The 26,696-nt window shown below is 38.0% G+C and overlaps 1 protein-coding gene and 1 long non-coding RNA gene across 5 annotated transcripts in view; one reads left to right on the top strand and one right to left on the bottom strand.

The window, feature by feature from the left end:
- The window catches only part of LOC137656431 (uncharacterized), a 92,602-nt gene extending 86,016 nt beyond the window's left edge, over nt 1-6,586 (top strand). The window contains exon 3 of the long non-coding RNA XR_011046969.1: nt 6,349-6,586. This is a non-coding gene — a long non-coding RNA (uncharacterized lncRNA). The remainder of the gene's footprint in view (nt 1-6,348) is intronic.
- A 13-nt stretch (nt 6,587-6,599) lies between these two features.
- The window catches only part of LOC137656437 (gastrula zinc finger protein XlCGF57.1-like), a 155,775-nt gene continuing 135,678 nt past the window's right edge, over nt 6,600-26,696 (bottom strand). For all 4 annotated transcript variants that reach the window (XR_011046973.1, XR_011046970.1, XR_011046972.1 and 1 more), the window contains exon 3: nt 6,600-6,851. The gene's annotated coding sequence lies outside the window, so the exon portion shown is untranslated. The remainder of the gene's footprint in view (nt 6,852-26,696) is intronic.

The raw sequence follows: 26,696 nt of genomic DNA on the forward strand, positions 1-26,696 counted from the left end.
ACATGTCCACTATATGTCATTGACAATCTTCTTTACCTTGTATCCTCCCCATCTCGTCTCTTGTATTCAAAATATATTAATTTGAATTTTCCCCATAAAATCTACTCCCACCTCACTTTCATGTCTTGTTACATTTAGTACATGTCCACTACATGTCATTGACAATCTTCTTTGTCTTGTATCATCCCCATCTCGTCTCATTTACTCAAAATATATCAATTTTACTTTTCCCCATAAAATTTACCCCCACCTCACTTCCACCTCTTTTAACTGGCAATTTTTCCTATATCTCACAGCTAGACCAAGGTATCTTATTCCACTTACGTTTTAGCATGTTACTGTATGCACCCTTTGCATAGTCTATTTTTATTTGTATACTTCATTCAACCTCTCATCTTGTTCCTCATATTTCTTTAGCATGTTTTCATGTAATGGTTAGCTTTGCATTTTTCGTGCTAGATGTGGTTTTGATGGTATATTTAACCATCCAGTATATGGTAATCTCTTGTCTCTACATCATACCATTATTCAGATGGTGTTCAAAACATCGATTTGGCTGGTAAAATGTTCTGTTTGATGCTGTTTTCATATTTCAATAATTTCATATATTTCATCCCTTTCATAACTTTTATATCTTTTCGAGGTCACTGATATCCTAGTATTTCTTCTTTTCCCCATGGTGTGTTGAGATTCTGATACTAAACCATTTAGATTGCCTCTTCTCTTTTGTTTCGTGATATTACTTTCATCCACAGTGCTCAACTAAGTTTGTGCAAAGCGTTGCTGCCTACCGAAAATCCATCATCATTCGCTATAATCTAGTTCCTGCATCAGGATATCTGATATATTGAAAATATATGTACTTTTTCCTTTCCCCTCGTTCCCCATGCAAAGCATAGCTTGGTGCGTCATTCTAATTTCTATCTTATTTATTTTTTCCATCATTTATATTATCAATTTTATAAGTTATTGATGGTTTATTTCAGCCCCACCTTTTTCCTATAAGTTCTTGACGCCATCTGCTGGACTATATTTTGCGAAGCTCTTGAAGGCATTGTGGTGGCCTATTGGAAACGTCCCTAACTGGCAATAGCCGTAGTGGGTTTCGAGTCCCGCTGAAGCTCGGTCTTGGGGTCTTGGGTGCAGATCATATGGTCAGTCTGTAGGACATTATCCTGCTAGCTAGGGCATTGTCACTGTTCCTTGCCTCTGCCATTCATGAGTGACCTTTAAACCTTTAAATCATACCTAATGAAGATGCCCCCAAAGTACTAGTAACCCTGTAGTGGATGGATAGGGGCATTAGTGCACCCTCTACGGTGTAATATAGACATTACTCAAGTGTGTTTTCAGTGTCCCCTTGGGGCCCAGTTGTAACCCCCTTATAGCCTCCTCCTATACTTGAACTTTCTTACCGTCCTACTTCGTTAAACTTTACCTTATAGGGCTAAAGGCTCTTGTGGCCCTAATTCATGAATTCATAAATTTTGATTAACTTATCAAAATATTTTATCCTAGTCTCTCTCTCTCTCTCTCTCTCTCTCTCTCTCTCTCTCTCTCTCTCTCTCTCTCTCTCTCTCGTTTTATTTCTTATTCTTTATACTCATACTATTCACATTTGTTTTTGAGTTTATTATTTAAATGTGCTAGTGTAGAATTGCTGTAAGTTTTTATTTCTAGCTCATCTTTAATCAGACCTCCATTTTTGTTCTAAACAGCTAACGATTCTCGTTTGATGGTATTCTGTCTTTTTATCAGTCCCTTAAAAGCTGCACCAGTAACCCCTCCATTCTTATAAGCCCTTTTCTATTGTATACCTTACTGTATAGACTTGTTTTCTGGCATCTTCTTCAGGTATCTATGAGTACCTGTATATCAACTTTCCCCGTATTTTGAGGAAACTGGTGTACTTTTTTTTTTAAGTTGTGATTTCTTGGTGGTAAATTCTTGTTTCATAAATTAACTCTTCAGTGTTTCTTTTCACATCTTGTTTAAGTGCAATCTAACTTTATTTGAAACTGCATATGTTGCAGTTATTCCCTGTTCGTTCTCTTCCCTTGTCACTAAGTTATCTACGGTACCAACTTCATTTTTTTCTGTTGCAGTTCATTTGTTTAAACATGCTCCATTTACATAATATTTTGCCTGCTTTAGACAGTAATTCATTGATGCATTGTTTTATGCTTCTATTTTGTTATTAAAATCCCCATTTCAACATTTAGGTCACCTCAGATTTTATTACTTTCATTATTGATTACTACTTTTTGTTTGACATAAATTTTACGTGTATTATTAGGCAAAGGATTTCATAAGCTTATTTTTCACAGGTTATCTCCACTGTTATTTGTCGTTGAACCGCCCTATGTTTATAAATTCAACCATTCAAAATAGGTATATCCCCTATTTCCGTTGTCCAGTATCTTTGCTTTTGAAATTCATTCACGTTTGGATATCCCGGGTTCTCCCCTGTTGTGATATTAAGTTCTGTACTGCTGTTATAAAACTTGTTTTTTTTCTGTTTTTCATTTATCCCCTGTTTCTCTTCTCTCTTTAGTTTCCGTCTCTGTAGCAGCTTCATAATCTTGTTTTTTCTCTCTCTCTCTTTAGCCACAGTGGTTGCGTAGCTTCTCTAAAAGAGTTGTGCTGGCATTCTCTTCCCTGCATCCGAAAATCAATAGATCTCAAAATGACAGTGGTCACTTAGCACCTATATATCATTTGTGCTTGCACCCTCCTACTTTGCTTCCTAAAGTCTATCTTATTTTCTTTCTTAATTATGCCATTAAACTTCTGCCTTCTACATATCACTCTTTCCCTATTTTAGATATATCTGAATGTCCATAATTTATAGCATGCCAGAAAAATACTTATTCTCATAACTACTTTGGCTCTTAAGGTATAGCCATCTCTCATCTACAAACTTGCAATTTATTCCTGACTCACAAGTACCTTGTAAATATTCCCTATAAAGTTTCTTGTTCTTAATTTCAAAAAGAGTTTCTTACTTTTATGAGGTCTGATTTGTATACCCTTTGCTTTTCTTCTCTCATCCATCCTCCTTTGCGTCTGGCTTTAACGCCAAGTTTTCCCTTCCTCCTCCTCATTTAAAAAAGGGTTATCTTCCATTGGCTGCTGGTTGTCTCGTTTTTTTTTTCTTTTTTCCTTTTTTCTCACCTGCTTGCCTAACAAGGACGTGTTCCACCTATTCAGGGTCCTCCACTTGGAAGCTTAGATTTTCAATTTTTGTTTTATTTGTATTTTTTTTTTCATTGATTTTTCGATTCTTAAATAGGTGACCAATTCTGTTTCTATTCAGTTTCCTGTTGTACTATAGCTTTAATTCCTGGTATTATAATTTTTCCTTTCATCGTCCCGATCTTCAATTTTCTGTAGCATAATAACCATTTTAATTCTCCTGAATTTACCAACGTTTTTTATCCTGGGACAAACATTAACATTTTAGACGACTACCGCAGAATCAATACAGTCTCATTGTCCGGTGCTTGTTGGTTGATATGTAGTTTTTTTTCTCGTAAACTGTTGCATTATAGATATTATCTACATCATCAATTTGTTCTTTACGCTGTTCTTATGTGCTAATTACTCTATTCCACCTATTTAATCTGTTGGGTCTTTGGCTGAAACCTGCCTTTTAGTTTCCCATCTCCTCCACTTGTATTACAGTATATCAGAACTCGTATGCTCTCTCTCTCTCTCTCTCTCTCTCTCTCTCTCTCTCTCTCTCTCTCTCTCTCTCTCTCTCTCTCTCTCTCTCTCTCTCTCTCTCATATGCATATGGACATTAGTAGTTTTTATAGTCTTTAGTTCCCTTACTTTCAAACCAAAATCTGGTCATCCATCTCTTTCTTTTTCCATTTCCTTCTAATAGATATCTAGCATAAAAATATCATCTACTCTAATTCGAAACATCATCTAGTACACTTGTTATTAAGTATTGAGCTAGTCCCCTTCTCCTTCCTTAAGTGTAGTACCTAAAGAGCCGATTTCCCCTGCCTCTATTAGCGGTGTTGACTCCATCACTATGTTGGCTAAGGACTCAAGTCTGATCCTTTGATAGACCCTAACATATATATGAAATTCCTTTGATACAATTGCTACCATATGCACTCAAACTCAGCGATGTCCTCTTAGTTATGTTGTAACGTTCTTTTCAAATTCTACAAGTATGTGATAATTCCCCTTTCAAGATAATTTCCATAATTTTCATCCTGAATTGCTACATCATAAACTTGTTCTCTGGATCACATTTATTTCCCTCCTTAATTTACTTTGCACACTTTGTTTCTCTGTTCCCTTCTAATTATTTTCTCTGAAGACCTCGTTTGACATTGGCACTTTCCTTAGAACCTACCACTTCTTCTATCTTTCTGCAAGAACTCAAAGGCTCTATTCCCGGTGTTGCTTTACCTCTCTTCCATGTACGTTGATTTTAATGATAGTTTTAGTTACTCCTCCATGACCGTGTAATTTTCTTCATCACTTACTCCTCCATGACCGTGTAATTTTCATAATTTTCTTCATCACTTCTCTTTCCGTTATTATGAAATCAGCTCTTTTCTGTTATAACATTGTAATCCTTATCTCAAGCGTGTCTGTTCTTTTCATAAATCCAATCTCCAAACCAGTTTTCCTAAAATATTCCTTGTTACTGAGATTTCTGTCAGTGATTGTGATAGCCTTTCTTAATGTGTATTCTCTAACTCTCGTGTGATGAGTAGCTGCACTGAATTACCTTGTTTCTAAGATCCTTTTAATTTCTGATATTCTTTCAGATGTTTTCCCCAAACACAACAAATGTTATTCCTCTTCCAAGAACTGATATACTAAAAAAAGTAGGCAATTAACGTACCTCAGTATATGCATTAGACATTACATTTGGCACATTTCTGAAGTGAGCTGAGCCTCCACACCTTTAATGCAGCCACACCCATGGCCACCATTCAGTAACCACTAGTATTGTTTTATATACATTACGCATCCTTCCATCTTTATTCCATTTTTTCTAGTATCTAAAAAATCTGACAATATTTTCTTCTTTGTGCTAAAAAAAAAAAAAAAAACTTTATAGGCGCATAACCTTCTCAAGGATTTCCTTTCCTAAAATCTGTAGTTGCTATATCCATTGTAGTTTTATACCAAGGGGGAATAAAATATCATAATGAATTCCATGTAGTTCAAACCTTCAACCATATGAAAACATGTGATGGACAAGTCAGCTGTACAAATTGTGTGTATCTATCCACCATATGTGTAAAGGTCTTGCCTTTCCCGTGATTTATTTAGTGAAAAAAAGGTTATATATATGTAACGGTTGATAATACCAAATAATTACAGGTATCAAAATGCGTATAAAATTAAATTTGACAAGACGGTGTGTTTATATCACTTCTAGATACACGTATTGTAATAGCCCCAAAACTTCACTGAGAGTTTATGGAATCATTAGTATATAGCACTAGACAATGTATTGTAGTATTTAACTCTTATTACAAGGTAGATAGCCAATAGCTTTGTTTCCATGAAATAGAAAGTAAAGTCTATAGCAGTAAAAGAAAGAGAAAAAAGTTGCCATTTTTTAATACATAGAACAGGTAATCTTGGAAGAAATATCTATAAAATGTAATTGTAAATTTCGATGATTTGGTAACTAAAATCAAACATATTAATTCCATAGGGTCATAGTAACATCCAGTAGGCTACATAATGTAGAATTCAAATGTTCAATTGTTGTACTTTTTGGAAACAGTTTATAGCTTATGCTAAACAACAGATTTCAACCAGTGAAATTGCTGCTAGTTCCCAAAGAAAGTAAAGTCTTAACCGTGGTTGAAGGTTCAGGGCGTGTAAGGAAAGTGTAATCGTCTGACAGCCATCTGCACACTGCAAAGTGAATATTTTAAAATTACTAAAACTAGCCTGCGTTTTTTAACTGATGTCCAAGAGTTCCTGTTGAATTTTTTGGCTTATTATATTTAAGGTACAATATTGCTGACCATAGGTGAATGGCTCCATGATATTGTAATGTAGCCTTTTGAATTAACTAGGTTTATAATAACGTGGACCAAGTAGCCAGAACTGCAATTATCATTATTTCAATTGTTAGAGGTTACAGAATTTGAAAGATGTGGGCATTGGTTGATTTAGCAAATAGTAATCTTAATATGTGGAGCAATATATTGTTTTTTTTTTGGTAGATTATGATGACTAGGGTGTGTAAAGTTACCAAACGATAGTATGGAAAAATGCAGTTTCCAAACCATACAGTGTACTGGATAATGGGAGACGTTCAAGGAATCATTTGTAACGCGCGAGGCCATTTCCTTTCAGTTTTCAGGGGCGGTGGTATGCAGGGTACAAGAAACGGAGACTATCTCGAAAAAATAGAAAATAAATGTCCTACATGCAACCCTTGGGTTCTAAGCCACCATTAACGTGCAGAACAAGGGACCTGTGCCAATAGGAAGTGTTGGCTATACCATACAACGTCATCTATATTTTTGGATTAACATACAATTTAAAATTTGATTTAATTTTAAATTTGATTTAATTTTAAATTTGGTTTAAATAAAATTTACATAATAATTTGTACTTTTATTTTTTTCCCTATTTTACAATTCATAACAGCTGAAATAGCAATCTTCTAGCCGCCTTAGGCACCATCGCAAAAAAAAAAAAAAAAAAAAAAAAAAAAATTTATTTACACAATTATGGATCCAGATATTTAGTTGTGTTGGCCCTGGATTTACCAGCTTCTGTTTTGTTTTTCTTGAGTGTCGGCGATCCTCTTGCCTCTGCAGTCTCCTGCCCATTATATACACAACTCTCATTACCTGCAAAATAAAAACAAAAAATCAAACAATTAGTTTGTGATACACAACGAAAACAACTTGAATGTTATCAGTAATTAGTTTATCAGAATTAATATCTTAATAAAAACATTTACAGTACAGTACGCGATGTGATATCTTAAACAGGGAGACATCATGAAGCCATAATATGAAGAAGCACATTGTATATCGCACAGTTTTTGCTTTGGATGTAAATACATATAGAAACAATTAGCCTAATTACTCGAAAACGCAAACTAAACTGGGAGCATTAAGTTCAAAGGAAAACGGAACTTAACTCCAATGCAGAGAAACAGTGGTTAGTCGCAAAATAAATATGGAGCAGAGAAACAGTGGTTAGTCGCAAAATAAATATGGAGACAAATGAAAGAAAGATAGAAGAGGCAGACAAGAGTAGATTTTGAAATTCACGCAAATGAAAATTGGAGGTATTTCAGAGAAGCAAAGGCATGTCATATCATACCAAAGGATACAATTACTGGAAAATAAATAGATGCAGGAGAATATATAAATTCATGTAAATAATGCTCTAAAATATGAAAGACGAAAAAAAAAATAAATAAAACATTGAAATAAAACATTGAAAACTCAATGAGAGAGAGAGAGAGAGAGAGAGAGAGAGAGAGAGAGAGAGAGAGAGAGAGAGAGAGAGAGAGAGAGAGAGAGCGACCTGCAAGTCCGATCTTAGAATTTCACATAAAATGTACACGAGTTTGGTCATTTAAAACCTAGCGAAAACACCATTGTCTAAGAATATTTTTTTAGAAATTTCGGTTAGTAACTTATTTTCTCGTGGGGGGGATAGAGGCTGAACAGATATAGTCCACATCTCAAAACCAAAGTTTAAAGCTGCAATGAGCCTGACTTTAGAATAAACAAAATGAATTTTTAAATTTAAAATTAATTTTCGAACACTTACCTGTATAACTTAATTCAGCCGATCACATCTGTGTCGGCTCCAAACAGATATAACTAATTAGGTGACTAATTATCTTACCCTCATTGATTGTGACCAACCGACAATTGGACCAAAAAGTCTCATTAAGATTGAGTTAATAAAATTAAGGAAATCTCGATAAAGAATGAAACTAAAGCACAATACCTGCAGACTTTTTGGAACGAACGGTCGTCAAAATCTTTAGCCCTGACGGCTTTAACTGTTTAACAGGTAACTGCTTGTCAATTAGAAAATTGACAGTTGGTCACGTGGTCCTCTATCCCTCCCCCACCAATGGTGGGGGGGGGGGGGTATCCCTCCACCAACCGGTGATTGAGCCATTCTTTAAGAATATGTTGTCGTAAAGCTGCTTATGATAATGTGGGGAGGTGGGAAGGGTCTTCCATTAAGTTATACAGGTAAGTGTTCGAAAATTAATTTTAAATTTAAAAATTCATTTGTCTCACACTTAACCTGTATAACTTAATTCAGCCGATTACCAGCATTTATCCTGGATGGAGGGCATAAGTAGAAATATAAACAGCTGATATAATTAAGTAATCTTTAAAGAATACAAACAGACCTGAGAGGACCTCAGAGTAGTTACCTTGACTGATATAGGACATCTCCATGTGTTGCAGTGAACTGGATCCCCAACAGTCAAGTTTAGTCATGGCTGGGTCAGTCTTAACGCCTAGTCGACTAACTACCCTATTCTAAACTAAGTTCCTAACCTTGTATCAACAACTTGCATACGTCGGTTAAGTCCGTTAGTTTAGTCATATGTCTCTGAAGTAAGGTAGGTGTAGGCCCCCGATGGGCCGTCACTACCTTACTTCCTCTCATGCATTTATACAACCTGCCTACGCGAGGTTTTCATTCGCACGGAGTGAGCCCTTATTCATATCCCATCTCATTCATGCCTTACATTCTTCCTTACATACACTAAGTATTTAGGGTAGAAGGCCAAGTAGATGTTAACCAACAATTTCTCCAGCTGCGACAATTGGACCGAGAGATCGTATGTTGTCATACACCAACTCCACGTCCTTAAGGTAGTGGGAAGCAAAAACTGTATTCCCTTTCCATTGAGCAGCATTCAGGACGGACTTCAATGAAGAGTTCTTCCAAAAAGAAAGAGACGTGGAATAACCCCTCAGACTGTGGGTACCTCTTCCCTTCTTGGACGCACAGCCTGATAAAGATTGGGGAGAAGCCTTTGCTATGAGTCTCCTGATAAAGAAAGAAACAGCATTTTTCGTCATGGCCTTCGACTGTAGTTTAGGGGAGACGAAGAGAGCCCGGGGTCTGTGAGGAATAGCCTTGGTTCTGGCTAGATAATAGCGTAAGGTTCTCACTGGGCAGTACAGTCTCTCCTCTTCCAGATGCCCAACAGTTTCACTTAAAGAGGAAAGAAGAAACTCTCTGGGAAGAGGGTTGGACTCTGATTCCGTCTTGGCTCTGAATTCTGGAAGGTACGTAAGGACCATGTCCTTTCCTCTTGTTCCTACAGAAGCAGAGATGGCTTGTATCTCTCCCAGTCTCTTGGCTGTAGCTAAAGTAACCAAGAAAAGTGTCTTGGTAGTCAAGTCCTGTAGAGAAGCTAACCTGAGAGGTTCAAAGGGACCCCCAGCTAGAAGCTTGAGAACCACATTCAAGTCCCACATGGGAGGACTAATGGAAATCTTGGGAACCTCAATCTCAAAAGATCTGATCAGGTCAGAGAGAATAGGGTCCTCAAAAACCTCACCAAAAGACAGCCTAAACACAGAGGCTAGTGCCGACTTATAAGCTTTAACGGCCGACACTGAAAGCTTTCTCTCCTTCCGTAGATAAAGAAGGAAATCCGCAATCTTTGGAACTGTAGGTCTAGAAGAGGTGTGGCGGTTCCTCTTACACCAACCTCTATAAACTACCCACTTACGCTGGTAGTTCAAATTGGTAGAGTGTCTTCGTGCCTTGGTGAGCTGTTCAGCCACTGCTGAAGATACTCCCCTCGCTCTAGCGATACGCTTGACAGTCTCCAGGCGGTTAGAAGTAACGAGGACGGTCGAAGGTGGAACCTGTGGAAGTGAGGTTGGCGTAAGAGGTCGTACCTGACAGGCAACCTCCTTGGAATGTCTATGGAAAGTTCTAGGAGTCTTGCAAACCATTCTTTCTGAGGCCAGAACGGGGCTACCAGGGTCATTGTGCACCTCTGCGATGACTGAAATTTGTGTAAGACCTGGTCTATCATCCCTAATGGTGGAAAGGCGTAAGTCTGAAGGTCCCTCCAGTCTTGAAGCATAGCGTCGACCCCTGCAGATTGAGGATCTGTCTGAGGGCTGAAATATGCTGGAAGACGGAAATTTAAAGCAGTTGCAAACAGGTCTATGTTTGCTGGCCAAAGGTGAACAAGGCGATCTACTACCTCCTGACAAAGAGTCCATTCGGAACCTAGCACCTGGTCCCCCCTGCTCAGAGCATCCGCAATGACATTCTTCTTTCCCGGAATGAATTGAGGTCGGAGAATAACGTTGTGATCCTCTGCCCACTGGAGGATCTCCTGAGCGAGAAGGTTGAGAGGTTGGGACTTTGTTCCTCCTTCCTTCTTCAAATAGGAGATCGCGGTGGAGTTGTCTGCATACACTGCGACTACTTCGGATGTACACAGAGGAGTGAAATGGAGAAGAGCCTCCCTGATTGCCTTGAGTTCTCTCCAGTTTATGGACCTGGAGATCTGGGAAGGAGTCCATAAATGAGCAATGCTCTCCTGCTCTAGAGAAGCTCCCCATCCTATGTCTGAAGCGTCTGTATGCAGAACAAGCGTAGGTTCGAGGACTTTGAGAGACAGTCCTGCATTCAAGTGTATCTCCTGGGACCACCAAAGAAGATCCTCCTGACTGCGTGCTGTCCACTGAATTTGTTTGGTGTTGTCCTGCCAGTCCCAATGTTGTCTCAATGTGAATTGAAGATCCCTCATACGGCGTCTTCCGTTGGGAACTAGTAACGTGAGAGAAGCAAGGTGGCCTAGAAGGCTCATCCATAGAGAAACTCTTGGGGTCGGAAGTAACAAGAACTCCTCTATAATTCTCCTGAGGTTGTCTTTCCTCTCTTGAGACGGGAAGACCCTTAAGAGAGGGGATACAATCTTCATTCCCAAATAAGTCATCTGTTGAGATGGTGTGAGAGCAGACTTCTTGTAGTTTATCTTTATTCCAAGAGTCCTGCAAAGATCCAGGACCAATTCCTTCACACGAAGAGCTTCCTGAAGGGAAGGAGATAGGAAGAGCCAGTCGTCCAGATAGCGGCACATCCGAATACCCATCCGGTGGAATTTGGCTGCAACTGGGGCCATGATCCTGGTGAAGACCTGAGGAGCCGTTGCCAGTCCGAAGCAGAGACACTTGAACTGCCAAGTCTCCTCTCCCCAGCGGAAGCGCAGAAGATGGCGAGAGTCCTGATGAATTGGGACTTGGAGATAAGCATCCTGGAGGTCGATGGTAAAGAACCAGTCCTCTTCCCTTATAGCTAGAAGAACCGTCTTCGGAGTCTCCATCTTGAACTTCGTAATCTCTACGAAGGAGTTGAGGATAGAGAGATCGATGATGGGTCTCCACCCTCCTGAAGCTTTCGTCACCACAAACATGTGGCTGTGAAAACTCCAGGAGTTGGGCGGGGCTAGCTCTATGGCCCCTTTGTACTTCAGCTGAAGCATCTCCTCCCTGAGCGCTTGTTGCTTTACGGACCTGCCGGAGTAACTGATGGATGGTGGCGAATGACTGGTCAAGGGTGGTTGAGACTTGAGAGGTATCCTGTACCCCTCCCTTAGTACGATGGTCACCCAAGGGTCCGAATTCAGGGCCTCCCAAGCCTGCCAATGATGTTGTAAGCAGCAACCCACTTGTACGTGTTCGTGTGAAGGAACTGGCCCCTATTTCTGAAAACCCTTTGGGACAGGGTTCTGTGAGGACCTAAAGTCCTTCTTCTTGTCCTGTTTCCTGGCTTGGAAGTTTGATGAAGCAGCAACTGTGGACTTCTGCTTCTTCCCATATCTATTATCATTTCCTCGACCTCCTTGTTGAGGAATAGGGCGTTTGCCCGAATCCCTCTGAGGGTAGGGCTGTTTCTGTTGCGGCTTAAATGAAAGTGATTTCTTTAACAAGTCATTTAACATATCTTCCTTCCGCATCTTGGAAGACAGTTGGGCCCGAGAGAGAACATCCTCCAGAATAGCAGGTTCAAAAAGGTGATGTCCAAACATCTGGGATTCCCTTAGTAGATCTTTATGACGTATGGAGAGAGAAGCAGGGGCCCTGCTGAGATAATGGTCCCTTCTTTTACCAGTCAGGTAAGCCTCGTGGAAAGTAGTCTCTTTCATCTGGTCCTCAAGGCAGCGCCCAATAGACCTGGCTATCTGGAGGTAGAGAGGTCGATGCGTAGTGAGGAAAGAAGGTTCCTTCAGAAAAGCTGTCAAAACATACCACAGCCAGGCCAGCATGTTCCCAATCTCCTGTATTCTTCTAGTGGAGGCTTCCAATCTCTTGCACTCTTCTACAGAGATACCAACCAAGGCACGTTCACCCTTCACTCGTGAGGGTAACACGTCCTCAAAGGAGGGGTTGAGAGGGGTGGGAGCTGGACCGTAAGACTCTTCTTCCAGCTGTAGGTATCTCTTGGTCTTGCCTAGAGCAATGGTGGGGTATGGAATGCGTCCGGCCTGACATCTTTCCTTTGCTCGTTTCCTGACTCCCTGGCGAGCTAATTCTAAGGGTTCTGATGGGGTCCATTTGGGTAATCTGTCAAACTTCTGCTTCTCCAGACCCTGAACAAAACGATTCAGGGGGGGCTTAGAGGAAGCAGGAACCTCCTTCACTTGACGAACACTCTCTGGGAAGGCATTCTCGGAAAGACTCATCAATTCCCTGAAGGAATTAGGGATCAAAGTTTCAAGAGCTGTGTCATCCATCTCGTCATCCTGAAGAATTCTAAATTTCTCCGCTGCTGCCCAAAGTCTCCTGGAGAAATCAGCATCTCCATCATTGGGTGAGGAACCTGTAGAAGGAGACCTGTGATCATGCCGGGTCCTTGGCTGAGAACGTCGCGAAGATCTGGGGCTTCTGGTAGACGAAAGATGTCTACTCCTGGAAGGGGAATGGTTTGGGGAGAGACGTTTCCCAGTACTACTGGATAAGGACCGACGAGAATGTTTGGAAGGAGATCTATGGTGGGATCTAACAGATGAACGGCTAGGTCTCTGGTCCTTCCAATGAGACCTGGAATAAGGAGAAAGGTGGTCTGGGGAATGATGGGACCAACTCCGGTTGCTTCTCCTTGAAGACTGGCTTCTGGACCTTCGGTCAGAGGAAACACTGGAGTCCCTTAGGGACCTGAGGGATGAAAGTCCAGGAGTGCGGCTTGAAGAGTGACGAGATAGGTCTCTAAGATAGGGTCTCGATGTGGATCTACCCTCAGGAGACATGCTTGAGTTGGACTGATGAGAGGTATGCCTCCTACTGCGAGACGAGCTTCTAGGAGAATATTTCCTGCGACTGGAACGCGGAGAAGACTTCACTGGGTCTGAAGGTTCATGGTCCTGCGAAGGCGCAGGGGAGCTCCCTCGTCGACAATTAGGAGAACGAAATCTTGACCTCCCTGGGTCTGAAGATAAAGGAGCTTGCGACGGTGTCGGGGTGCTCCCTCGCTGACGATGGGGAGAACGAAGTAGCGATGGGGTTTCTTCGTCCAAGTTGCTCATACACCCATCAGGGGTGATGGCGAACTGGACCTGCGACCTGCCCTGCTTTGGGGAGGGGATCACCTCACGGTGTCCGCTCGCCTCAGCGACTGGCGTACCAAGGGCAGGTGCAGAGCTGGAAGGCAATACAGGAACATTTAAAGCATTAAAGCAATTCACTAAAGAGGAAATGTCCTCACTCACCTTTGAGAACTTAGCCTCCCAAATAGCTTGCACTTTCTCAAGACAACTTATAAAAGCATTAGAACACTCGGCGGTAACCGTTGTAGCAGGAGAAACGGACCGGGCAACATCTACCGAGGAGCTAAAACTACTAACCCCTCCTACAGGGACATTGTCCTCCGGAGGATCTACCCCCTCCCCTAAGGCTGAACTAATCTCCTGGGAAGGAGAAGACCTAATCTCGTCCTCCGGTAGGCCACTCTTCGTGGTCTTACTCGACTTATAACTACTACGTTTCTTGGCTAAAGAATCCATATGCTTAACATATAACTTACGGTCTTCTTTAGACCAACCCTTACACTCGTTACAAGTAACATTAATGTCACACTTAATACCCCTACATGACTGACAAAGAGAATGAGTATCAAAGGCAAACTTTCTACTTATCCTAGTCGAACAATTAGTGCAGGAGCGTCGAGTCTCAGAGTCAGATGGCATATTCATAAATCACTAACACCATCAAAGGATCCAAAAACACTTGAAGACGACAAAACCAAGGTGTAGTCGTTAACAAAACCAAAAAGAATTCAATTATATCAGAGTGTTGGAGCGAAAGCACAAACGTGCTTCTGTGACAACAGATGAATAAAGAATGGCTCAATCACCGGTTGGTGGAGGGATGCCCCCCCACCATTGGTGGGGGAGGGATAGAGGACCACGTGACCAACTGTCAATTTTCTAATTGACAAGCAGTTACCTGTTAAACAGTTAAAGCCGTCAGGGCTAAAGATTTTGACGACCGTTCGTTCCAAAAAGTCTGCAGGTATTGTGCTTTAGTTTCATTCTTTATCGAGATTTCCTTAATTTTATTAACTCAATCTTAATGAGACTTTTTGGTCCAATTGTCGGTTGGTCACAATCAATGAGGGTAAGATAATTAGTCACCTAATTAGTTATATCTGTTTGGAGCCGACACAGATGTGATCGGCTGAATTAAGTTATACAGGTGAAGTGTGAGACAAATATATATATATATAATATATATATATATAAAATATATATATATATATATATATATATATATATACACACACATACATACATACACACACAAAACTTAATAAATAACTAAGCAAAATATTGTATAGAAAGCACAGCGAGAGAGAGAGAGAGAGAGAGAGAGAGAGAGAGAGAGAGAGAGTCCAACCGTCCAATTTTCCCAGAGAAAATCCTCATGTCAGAAATGATACCCAATTTCGGCACAAAAGATTCCATCTTTTGATTTTCTCTTTTCGTCCAAAATACTTTATTCTTTGGAAAGCCTCTGCTGCTGCTTATTAACTTAGTGGCCCTTTATATATATGTATATATGTATATATATAATATATACACATTTATATACATACATACATATACATATATATAATATAATATATACCCATTTATATACATATATCCATATGTATATGTGTATATATATATATTATATATACATATATATTATATAATTATATATATTTATATATATAAAACTGTTCACCTTCTTTTCCATTAGAAAGGTTTTGTACAGGTAATTACGAAGTGAAGTTGCTACCCTTACACTCGGCACCATGAATATCCAAAAAGCATCTAGTATATCTTTGTCACCTAAACTCCACTGATCTTTTATACTTAATAAAAACGTAATTTATAACAAGCATTAACAATAAGGAATAAACAATACAACCGTAATTAAAAATAACCAAATAATGCAATACAAAAGGGCGTTAAAAAGAAATAAAAGAAACACAACGGTGCGGGGAAAAATAAAAGAAGAAGAAAAAGGCGGGTAAACCTGGCGGCAGCCAATGGAACCTTTCAAAGTATTAGGAATCGGTCGAAAACTCTTCCTCTTCTTATCGATGCTCTCAATTGGACAATTTCCTTAAGCTGCTCTTCAACTTTGTTACGAGAGACTTGGGGAGAGAAGCCAGGATCAGACGCGCGCGTGGAGCGCACAGACAAAGATACGCAATGGCCACTGATAGGTATTATAGCTTAACAGACGGACAGGTTAGATATGCTAACAGACGAGCAATCACGGCTGTACGAGGGAGAATAATAACAGACACGATAGAAACAGACTTTTGATTCGATGAATATAAATATACGTTCATTATTGGTAGGTAGTAGGTTGGCCAGGGCACCAGCCACCCGTTGAGATACTACCGCTAGAGAGTTATGGAGTCTTTTGACTGGCCAGACAGTACTACATTGGATACCTCTCTCTGGTTACGGTTCTTTTTCTCTTTGCCTACACACTCACACACCGATTAGTCTAGCCTATTCTTTACATATTCTCCTCTGTCCTCATACACCTGGCAACACTGAGATTACCAAACAGTTCTTCTTACTGCACTGTAATTTTTCAGTGGCCTCTTTCCTCTTTGTTAGGGTAGAAGAGACTCTTCAGCTATGGTAAGCAGCTCTTCTAAGAGATGGACACTCCAAAATCAAACCATTGTTCTCTAATCTTGGGTAGTGCCATAGCCTTTGTACCATGGTGTTCCACCGTCTTGGGTTAGAGTTCTCTTGCTTGAGGGTACACTCAGGCACACAGTTTTATCTTATATCTTATTTCTCTTCCTCTTGTTTTGCTAAGTTTTTATAGTTTATAAAGTGATATTTATTTTAATATTGTTGCTCTTCTTAAAATATTTTATTTTTCCTTGTTCCCTTTCCCCACTGAGCTACTTTCCCTATTGGAGCCCATGGGCTTATGGCATCATGCTTTTCCAACTAGGGTTGTAGCTTAGCAAGTAGTAGTAATAATAATAATAATAATAATAATAATAATAATAATAATAATAATAATAATAATAATAATCATACAAGCACACACTCCCCAGATTTAGTTACATTAAAACATAGAAAAATTCACATACATTTGAACAATCAAATTCACACACATCTAAACAGACTTGCGACTCGTATGATAAGGAGTGGTCTCCACTGTATAGCAATTAGCCAGCGAGAAGATATGGTGTTTCAGTGAAGTAAAAGCTTCTGTTACCTTGGTCAATCTATACAACTTTTTTTTTTTTTTTTTGAGAGAGAGAGAGAGATATGTGTTTAACAGTATGTAAGGACCCACAGATAACAGATTTATATATATATATATATATATATATATAAAAGGGCCTCGGTTAGATTTCACCAGTCGTCACTATCTTTTAATTCAATACTTCTCCATTCATCATCATCTACTTCACGCTTCATAGTCCTCAGCCTTGTAGGCATGGGTCTTCCAACTCTTCTTGTGCCTTGTGGTACTATATATATATATATATATACACATACATATATATCTATATATATCTATATAGATAGATAGATAGATAGATAAATAGATAGATAAATAGATCTGGAGACTTTCAAAAAAGGAAACGAAATAAAAATTCGCCTCAAGATCCAATAGAAAATGCTTTTAACTTCAACAACAGAAACCGAATTATCCATCGAAGGTTTCCTGCTAAATCTCTCTCTCTCTCTCTCTCTCTCTCTCTCTCTCTCACCCAATGGGAAAACAGATTGGAAAATGGACAGGTTGGGAATGGTTTGAAAGGGGGGGGGGGAAATTGGGAGGTTTCGCCGCTGACTCAAACACACATACTAACACTAGCTTTTTCTTGCCTTATATACGATAGGATTTACGTTGCTCTCTCTCTCTCTCTCTCTCTCTCTCTCTCTCTCTCTCGTTTAAGGTTGATTATTAATCTCTGTTAATCACCCTCCCGATTAAATTAATCTTTATTAAATAACATTCTATCTTTCTCTGTTTGATGGCTTGAGAGAGAGAGAGAGAGAGAGAGAGAGAGAGAGAGAAATTTATATACCTAGATATTAAAGACAATAAATAAGTCCCCAATGAAGAGAGAGAGAGAGAGAGAGAGAGAGAGAGAGAGAGAGAGAGAGCTACGAGGCCTTCAAGACAATATACGGAACTCAAACTTATCCTTAGCAAGAATTATAAATTAATATCCAAGGCCAAGGGAGGACAAGGCAAAGCCTTGAGTCAAGGCTAAGAAAAAGGTTAGACAAGTATGGCTCAAAGGGATATGTAATTTCGTTGATACACAATTACCGGAAGCGTAATAATACTAGTTGAAGAGTAATGCCATTATTACACACTAGTGTATGCGACCCGTCAAATATTATGGATAAATATTTATATGTTAACACACATTCAAACCCTCGCACCCCCTCCCCCTATCCTAACTTCAACCCCCTCTCACCAGGGTATGATGACTGCCTCTCCCCGCCAACCAAGGGAAAGACCGAGTAGTTATACGTCTGGTGATGCCACTGAGCGTGACAGGAAAAAATATGTAAATTATATATATATATATATATATATATATATATACATACAGTATATATATACACATTTATATATATATATATATATATACATATATACCTAAATATATATATATATATATATATATAAAACCACACACTTGGTCCTCATCATATAGGAAAGATTAATATAAAATATAACTATTTCTTCAAATTTGGGGAAAAGAATTGCAATTTGTCGGTAATAAATTAAATGGAAAATTATTCAAATTAGTTTTTCACGTCCTTGCAAATAAGAATTGGCTTTTGCTGAAATGACACTAATATTAATATGAATGAGAAAGGAATGGGCCTGTCATTATCCCTATTATGAATATAGCTGAATTTATTATGTACTTAGGAAATTGCTTTACTTATCCCTATTACATATATAAGCGAACCAATTAATTATTGATTCGGAAATTGGAAAAAAATCTATAAAAGTTACAAATAAAAACAAAAAAACTAGAAAAGCACTCAAGAGTGCAAACCTTCGCCACAGGAGTTTATATACTTCTCGACCTTGACCTTTGACCTAGGACTTTCAAAACTGAAACGCTTCCACGTCTCAACATAACAATTAATCCCTGAAAGTTTCACTATTATTAATATTATCATAATTATTATTACTTGCTAAGCTACAACCCTAGTAAGAAAAGCAGGATGCTATAAGCCTAGGGGTCCTAACAGGGAAAAAAGCCCAGTGAGGAAAGGAAACAAGGAAAAATATATTTTAAGAACAGTAACAACATCAAAATAGATATCTCCTTTATAAACAATAAAATCTTTAATAAAACAAGAGGAAGAGAAATTAGATAGAATAGTGTGCCCGAGTGTACCCTCAAGCAAGAGAACTCTATCCCAAGACAGTGGAAGACCCTGGAGCAATTTTACTCTAGGAGTAACCAAAACCTCTTCCAAACTTCATTGGCGGAGGTAGATATGAATGACAATTACTATTCAATTGGCTAACGGACAGTACAATAACGAGAGAGAGAGAGAGAGAGAGAGAGAGAGAGAGAGGGAGAGAGAGAGAGAGAGATTCATACCGCAGCATAATTATTGAGACCTGAACGACCCCCATATAAAATATATTCCTGATATTGCCGCTCATCGCTATGTGGATGAGGTTATTCATTTGAATAATAGGCAGTCGTGTGTTAAGTTTATACACACATACAAACAGATATATATATATATATATATATAATATATATAATATATATATATATATATATATAATATATATATATATATATATATATATAAATATATATATATATATATACATATATATATATATATATATATATTCCTTGTCCGAGTGGGGATACCCTAACATGGTGAAAGGGTTTGAGTATAGCCATGATTAGCACAGCTATACTAGTAACAACAAACCCATATTAGGTTGGTTTGCTGTGAGGGATCACACGAATATTTCCATCTCTAATCCGCACTGGGTAGTGGTGATGAAAAATGGCGATAGATTATTGATTATAGGATTCCTTCAATAATTTTCGTCCTGCAAAAATCCTTCACTTCACGTGTCAATTCCATACTAATGAGGGCTTGGAAAATCCAAAAAAGTAAAATAAAAAAAAGCTGGCGTTCCTTTCCAATTACGCTGTCCAGAACATAACGGGACGCAATCAATTCTCAGGGCAAGAAAAGAAATATAAATTTAAAATTATGCTGTTGACACACTTGGCAACATTACCATTATGCTGTTGCTAAAGAAAATTCTTCTCAATGGAAACACTTAGCAACTTTAAAATTATGCTGTTTACACACTTGGCAACTTTAAAATTATGCTGATAAAGAAAATTCTTCTCAGTGGAAACACTTGGCAACTTTAAAATCATGCTGTTGCTAAAGAAATTTCTCCTCAATAGTAACACTTGGCAACTTTGTCATTGTGCTGTTGATTCACTCGGCAACTTTACCATTATGCTGTTGCCAAAGAAAATTCTTCTCAATGGAAACACTTAGCAACTTTAAAATTATGCTGTTGACACACTTGGCAACATTACCATTATGCTGTTGCTAAAGAAAACTATTCCCAATGGAAACACTTGGCAACTTTAAAATTAGGCTGTTGCCAAAGAAAATTCTTTCCAATGGAAATACTTGGCAACTTTAAAATTATGCTGTTGCTAAAAAAAATTCTTCTCAATGGAAACACTTGGCAACTTTAAAATTATGCTGTTGCCGAAGAAAATTCGTCTCAAAGGAAACACTTGGCAACTTTACGACAATGCTGTTGCCAAAAAAAAAATTCTTCTCAATGGAAACACTTGGCAACTTTAAAATTATGCTGTTGCCGAAGAAAATTCGTCTCAAAGGAAACACTTGGCAACTTTACCACAATGCTGTTGCCAAAAAAAAAATTCTTCTCAATGGAAACACTTGGCAACTTTAAAATTATGCTGTTGCCAAAGAAAATTCGTCTCAAAGGAAACACTTGGCAACTTTACCACAATGCTGTTGCCAAAAAAAAATTCTTCTCAATGGAAACACTTGGCAACTTTAAAATTATGCTGTTGCCAAAGAAAATTCGTCTCAAAGGAAACACTTGGCAACTTTACCACAATGCTGTTGCCAAAAAAAAAATTCTTCTCAATGGAAACACTTGGCAACTTTAAAATTATGCTGTTGCCAAAGAAAATTCGTCTCAAAGGAAACACTTGGCAACTTTACCACAATGCTGTTGCCAAAAAAAAATTCTTCTCAATGGAAACACTTGGCAACTTTTAACATTATGGCGTTGTCAACGCACGAGCTTAGAAAATGAACGGCTTTTGAATTGGATGATAAGAAAATAAATAACAGAAAAACACAATATGCAAGGACGAGAACGTAAACGTTCTATAAAAACATCCAATAATGAACGCCAGTGGCCAGTATAAAAAAACTATTGGTAAATTGAATCTAAATCCTTCCCCAATACTCCAAATTCTGCACAACTTGAGAGAGAGAGAGAGAGAGAGAGAGAGAGAGAGAGAGAGATTGATTTATATCAATGAGGTCAGGCTCGTAACGAAGTGACTCAAACATGAACAGTTAAAAATAATGGATACATATGGACATGAAATTGACAAAATTACCATTCAAACCAAACATATTAGATTTTTTTTTTTCAGGAAAAAAAGCCAAAGACTGCTTACCCCCAGGACACTGGTTTGAGTGCGGGCGCGGGCGTGCGTGCGCACATAAAGTAAACACACTGAAAAGATGAAAGTACCAACTCCAATCAGGTGTCTTCGCTTTTCCTTTAGTGGCTATAATGCACATTCTATGCTCAACACATGTAAGCTTTTGTGATTTCTTTACAATATATACACAAACACTATATATATAGATATAAATATATAATACATATATATATATATATATATATACACACATATATATATATAGATATACATATATAATACATATATATATATAGATATAGATATAAACTGTATAATATATATATATATATATATATAGATATATATAAACTGTATAATATATATATATATATATATATAATATATATATATATATACACACACATACATGTATCACACGAAAACTAAAACGATTAAACCAACCACCGACCCTAAATTAATATTAGTATAACTAAATTGAAATGAAACCTGGGTCAATTGGCCATTGCAAAGCCTTATGCAAATGATTCGTGGCACCAGTGACATGTTCTTGGCACTAATCCACAATTCAATACGCAACGGCAAAATCCAGTCAATATAATTTCATGTATATATATATATATATATATATATGAATATATATATATAAAAATATGAATATATATACATATATATGTGTATGTATAAATATAAATATATGAATATATATATATCTATATATATTATGAATATATCTATATATATTATGAATATATCTATATATATTATGAATATATATATATATATATATATATATATACTGTGTATAAATAATATATACATACATACATACATACATATTTCGAGCACAGACCAGGTTCTAATAATCATTTATGATGAAAATATTGATAAATCAGTGCCACATTCCTTCTTTAACCTCCAAGTATAAAGAGAATGAACCCTGAGAGAGAGAGAGAGAGAGAGAGAGAGAGAGAGAGAGAGAATCTATGTTCCTGACACTTGTACCTTCCCAATACATATAGCAAAGGTCAGACAAAGGCATCAGAATTCTCTCTGTGATTCCAAATCTTAATTCTCAAGGAGGGTGGGGGGGGGGGGGGGGGTTGATGACAACCCCCCCCCCAAAAATTACAATAATTGAATGTTTGGGGGTATGAAGGGAGGTATTGAAATGATAAGGTAAGGACAATGGATGAACAAATATAGATAAAGAAATCGACAGATTGACAGACAGTAGTTGGACGAATTCCGAGACAGATAGACTGGCAAATGTACGAATAGACAGACAGTAGTTGGACGAATTTTTAGACAGATAGACTGGCAAATGTACGAATAGACAGACAGTAGATGGACGATTTCTTAAACAGATAGACTGACAAAAGTAGGAACAGACAGACAGTAGTTGGACGATTTCTTAAAAAGACAGACTGGCAAAAGTAGGAACAGACAGACAGTTGTTGGACGAATTCTTAGACAGATAGACTGGCAAAAGGACGAATGGATAAGACTGGAAAAATGACGAATAGACAGACTGACAAATGGAGGAATTTTCAGACAGATAGACTAGGAAATGGATGAATAGACAGACAGTAGTTGGATGAATTCTCTCATAGATAAGGCTGGCAATTGGACGTATAGGCAGACAGTAGTTAGACGAATTCTATTCAGGTAAATGCTTACAGGATGGTCAATTTTTGCAACAAGTTTGTTTAACATCACTTCAATCGTGTAGGAGTAATTACGAGAAAAAACAACATCAATAATAATAACAATAAAAATAATAATAACAATATCAAAAATAGGTTATGTAAGCATTCCTAGTAGGAGCAATTACGAGAAAAAAAATAATAACAAAAACAACAACAATAATAATAGCGACAACAACAACAAAAATATGTTATGTAAGCATTCTGATGAAGAAGAAAGATGTAAAGATAAGAGAAAAAGTGATTGAACGAACGTAGAATTAAGAAAATAAAGGAGAAATGAGGTAGGGGGTCAAGAGATGCAAGGGGAAGACGGTAGAGGTTAGGAGGCAGGAAAGGGGAAGACGGCAAAGGGTAGGGGGCAGGAAAGGGGAAGACGGCAAAGGGTAGGGGGCAGGAAAGGGGAAGACGGCAAAGGGTAGGGGGCAGGAAAGGGGAAGACAGCAAAGGGTAGGGGGCAGGAAAGGGGAAAGATGTAGGGGAGGGGGTGGTCTGGGATCATTCAAGTAACTCCCCCCCCCCTCTCTCTCTCTCTCTCTCTCTCTCTCTCTCTCTCTCTCCGCTCGCTGGCGTTCAATACAGGGGAAGCAGTCCGTTTCTTAGTCACCCTTTTTACTCTATTTTCCATCAATTATTTATCTCCTCCTCCTCCTCCTCTTCTTATTCTTCTTCTTCTTGAACACTTTACTTCCTCGTGGACAGGAGACTGAAGCTTAAAACCGAAGGAGTAGAGGGGAACAAGTAAATAAATCACATGATGAGAAACGGATGGATAATAAACAGGAGAGAGAGAGAGAGAGAGAGAGAGAGAGAGAGAGAGAGAATTATTTCCCTTATATGAAGAGCAAGTGTCTAGCTACATACTGTATATAAACACACACAGTAGTACACACACATACACACATATGTGTATACATACATTTATATATATATATATATATATACACAAATAATATATATATATAAATATATACAAATATATATATATATATATATATATACACACACACACATATATATATATATATATACATACATACATACATACATACATATATATATATATATATATATAAATTTTCCGGTCACCCACAGCGTCACTGACAGACATGACTACTCGGTCTCTCTCCGTCCCATGGATAGGGGGAGAGGTAATAGTCATACTCCGGTGAGAGGGATTGTAGTTAGGAAAGGAGGAGGGAGTGGGAAGGGTTGAATCGGTGTGATTCTAAATATTTAGCCATCATTTTTGACGGGTCGCATACACACAAAGATAATACACTAACAAAAGCCAAATACATAATCTATTACTATTCATCACCTTCATTCATCATCTCCTACTTCGAGCTTTATAATCCTCGGCCATGTAAGTCTGGGTCTTCCAACTCTTCTATTACTATTACACTAAGATGAAATTAAATTTGATGTATTTGCAAGAGGATGAACTTTAATAAGTCAATTGGATTTGCAAAGTCAACATAAACTTCAATTTAACAATTAAAACTTTGAAGAGAAGTAATTAAATCTAATTTAATTATTGATATCATTATCATTTCTAATGCTATTCCATTACCCTTCGATAATATTACTGAAATTCTATTAACCTTCGTATTATTAATCGCACTTGATAATGTCATTACCATATCTATTGAAGTTATTATTGACTGGTATTAGTCCTTTATTATTATTATCATTATTATTATTATTACTACTACCTCCAACAACGGAGATGGGAGGAGGATCTGTTTTCACCCCTGTTTGTCTGTTTGTTTGTGTGTGAACAACTTTCTGGCCACAATTTTATTCATAGAGAAGTGAAACTTTCAGGGATTAATTGTTATATTAAGACGTGGAAGCGATTCAATTTTGAAAGTCCTAGGTCAAAGATCAAGGTCAAGGTCGAGCAAAAGGTTGACACAAAGACTTCAAGTACGCCTACGGTCTAAACGGTTTCTAGGAAGGCAAGGTCTGCACTCTGTGTTTTTTCTAGTTATTTTGATTATAACTAGCTAGGTTTCAACTTTAATTGGAAAAGCACGATACTATGATCCCAGAAGTACCAACAGGGAAGAAATATCACAGAAAATAAGGAAATAAACAAACTGGATAAGAAGTGATGAATAAAGAATATAAAATTTTTCAAGGTCAGTAACAACATTAAAATAAATTTATCATTTATAAACTCTGAAAGGAGACTTATGCCAGCCTGTTCAACCTAATAACATTCAATGCACGATTCAACTACCTGATTAAGATGATCATTCAACAATCTGGTCACAGCTGGAATGAAACTTCTAAAATACTGTATAGTATTGAGCCTTATAATTAACTGCATACCGTTAACCATAATATCCTTTCGCCAGTTACGTTTACAGTCAATATTTTCTTGACTTTTAACCATAAACCTTGTACAGTTGGCTTTACTAATTCACGCCGCTGTACATTGTAGCAATAACGATGTGTTCAGTAGAAAATGATGGCAATATTTCTTATAAAATCGTCACGTGATCTAAAATATATTTATTAATTTTACGATATACTGTTAAGCAAATATTTTTCTATACACCACGTCGTCAAATAAAAAGATATATATTTATAGTGATGTGTTTACTTTATTTTACATGCAGCGTTGCCAACAGTTCTCTCTCGTTAAATGCAGCGTTGCCAACAGTTTCTCTCTCGTTAAATGCAGCGTTGCCAACAGTTTCTCTCTCTTGTTAAATGCAGCGTTGCCAAAAGTTTCTCTCTCTTGTTAAATGCAGCGTTGCCAACAGTTTCTCTCTCGTTAAATGCAGCGTTGCCAACAGTTTCTCTCTCGTTAAATGCAGCGTTACCTGTTACACTGTACACCTCTCACATGTCTCAGCGGCTTCCAGTGAGGCTGTACCAGAATTAATGAAGCCAACTGTACTCAATAGTCAGTGCATCCCCATATAGAAATAAAATCAACCAAATCATGACCCATTAAAAAAAAAAAAATGGTATTTTATAGAATACATCCCTGCTTAGCAATCTGCTGGACTGGAATTCGAGATACTCCCAAAGTTTCTAGTCGAGTCCGCAACCTCACCATCCTTGTGGCTAAGTACGGTGGTTTGACGGAGCTTATAGATCTCCCTCCTGAATCATTAATAGCCATTGCCCGGCCCTCCCTGGTCCTAGCTTGAATGGAAACTGAGCTCTGGCGCTGATCCTATGGATATATGGTTAGTCTCTAGCCCACTCTAACTCTCCCTTTCTCTTGTCATTCATGAGCATCCTTTAAGCCTTCAAAAGAAAACCACTATATTTTTATGGATTCTCAATTTCTTTTTATGTATTTTATACAGATTATTACTACCAATTACTACAATCAATAATTAAATCATTTCAATTATTTCCTGCATTTCCCTATGGCCAATTCTTTTTAGTGAGGCAGATTTGCACCGACTCGCAGGGGTACCCTTTTCGCTCGGAAATATTTCGTGATAGCTAACTGGTTGGATAAGATCATTCTAACCAATCAGATAGCAGATAGCAGGAAACTCTTCCAAGCTAAAACGGCGCCGCTGCGAGTCAGTGCATATACGCCTCATTAAAAAGAATCGAGTATAGTGACTTACATCCCAACAGACATTCCATGCCGCCTCTAGCATGGGCCACACGACCTGCGAATTGGGTGTGGTTCTTGTTGTAAATACGGAATTACTCCGCATGCATAAATGAGAAGATAAAAAAGGCAGGGTTATAAATAGAGAGAGAGAGAGAGAGAGAGAG

The sequence above is a fragment of the Palaemon carinicauda genome, chromosome 1 (genome assembly GCF_036898095.1).
Source record: "Palaemon carinicauda isolate YSFRI2023 chromosome 1, ASM3689809v2, whole genome shotgun sequence".
Taxonomy (NCBI): Eukaryota; Metazoa; Arthropoda; class Malacostraca; order Decapoda; family Palaemonidae; genus Palaemon; species Palaemon carinicauda.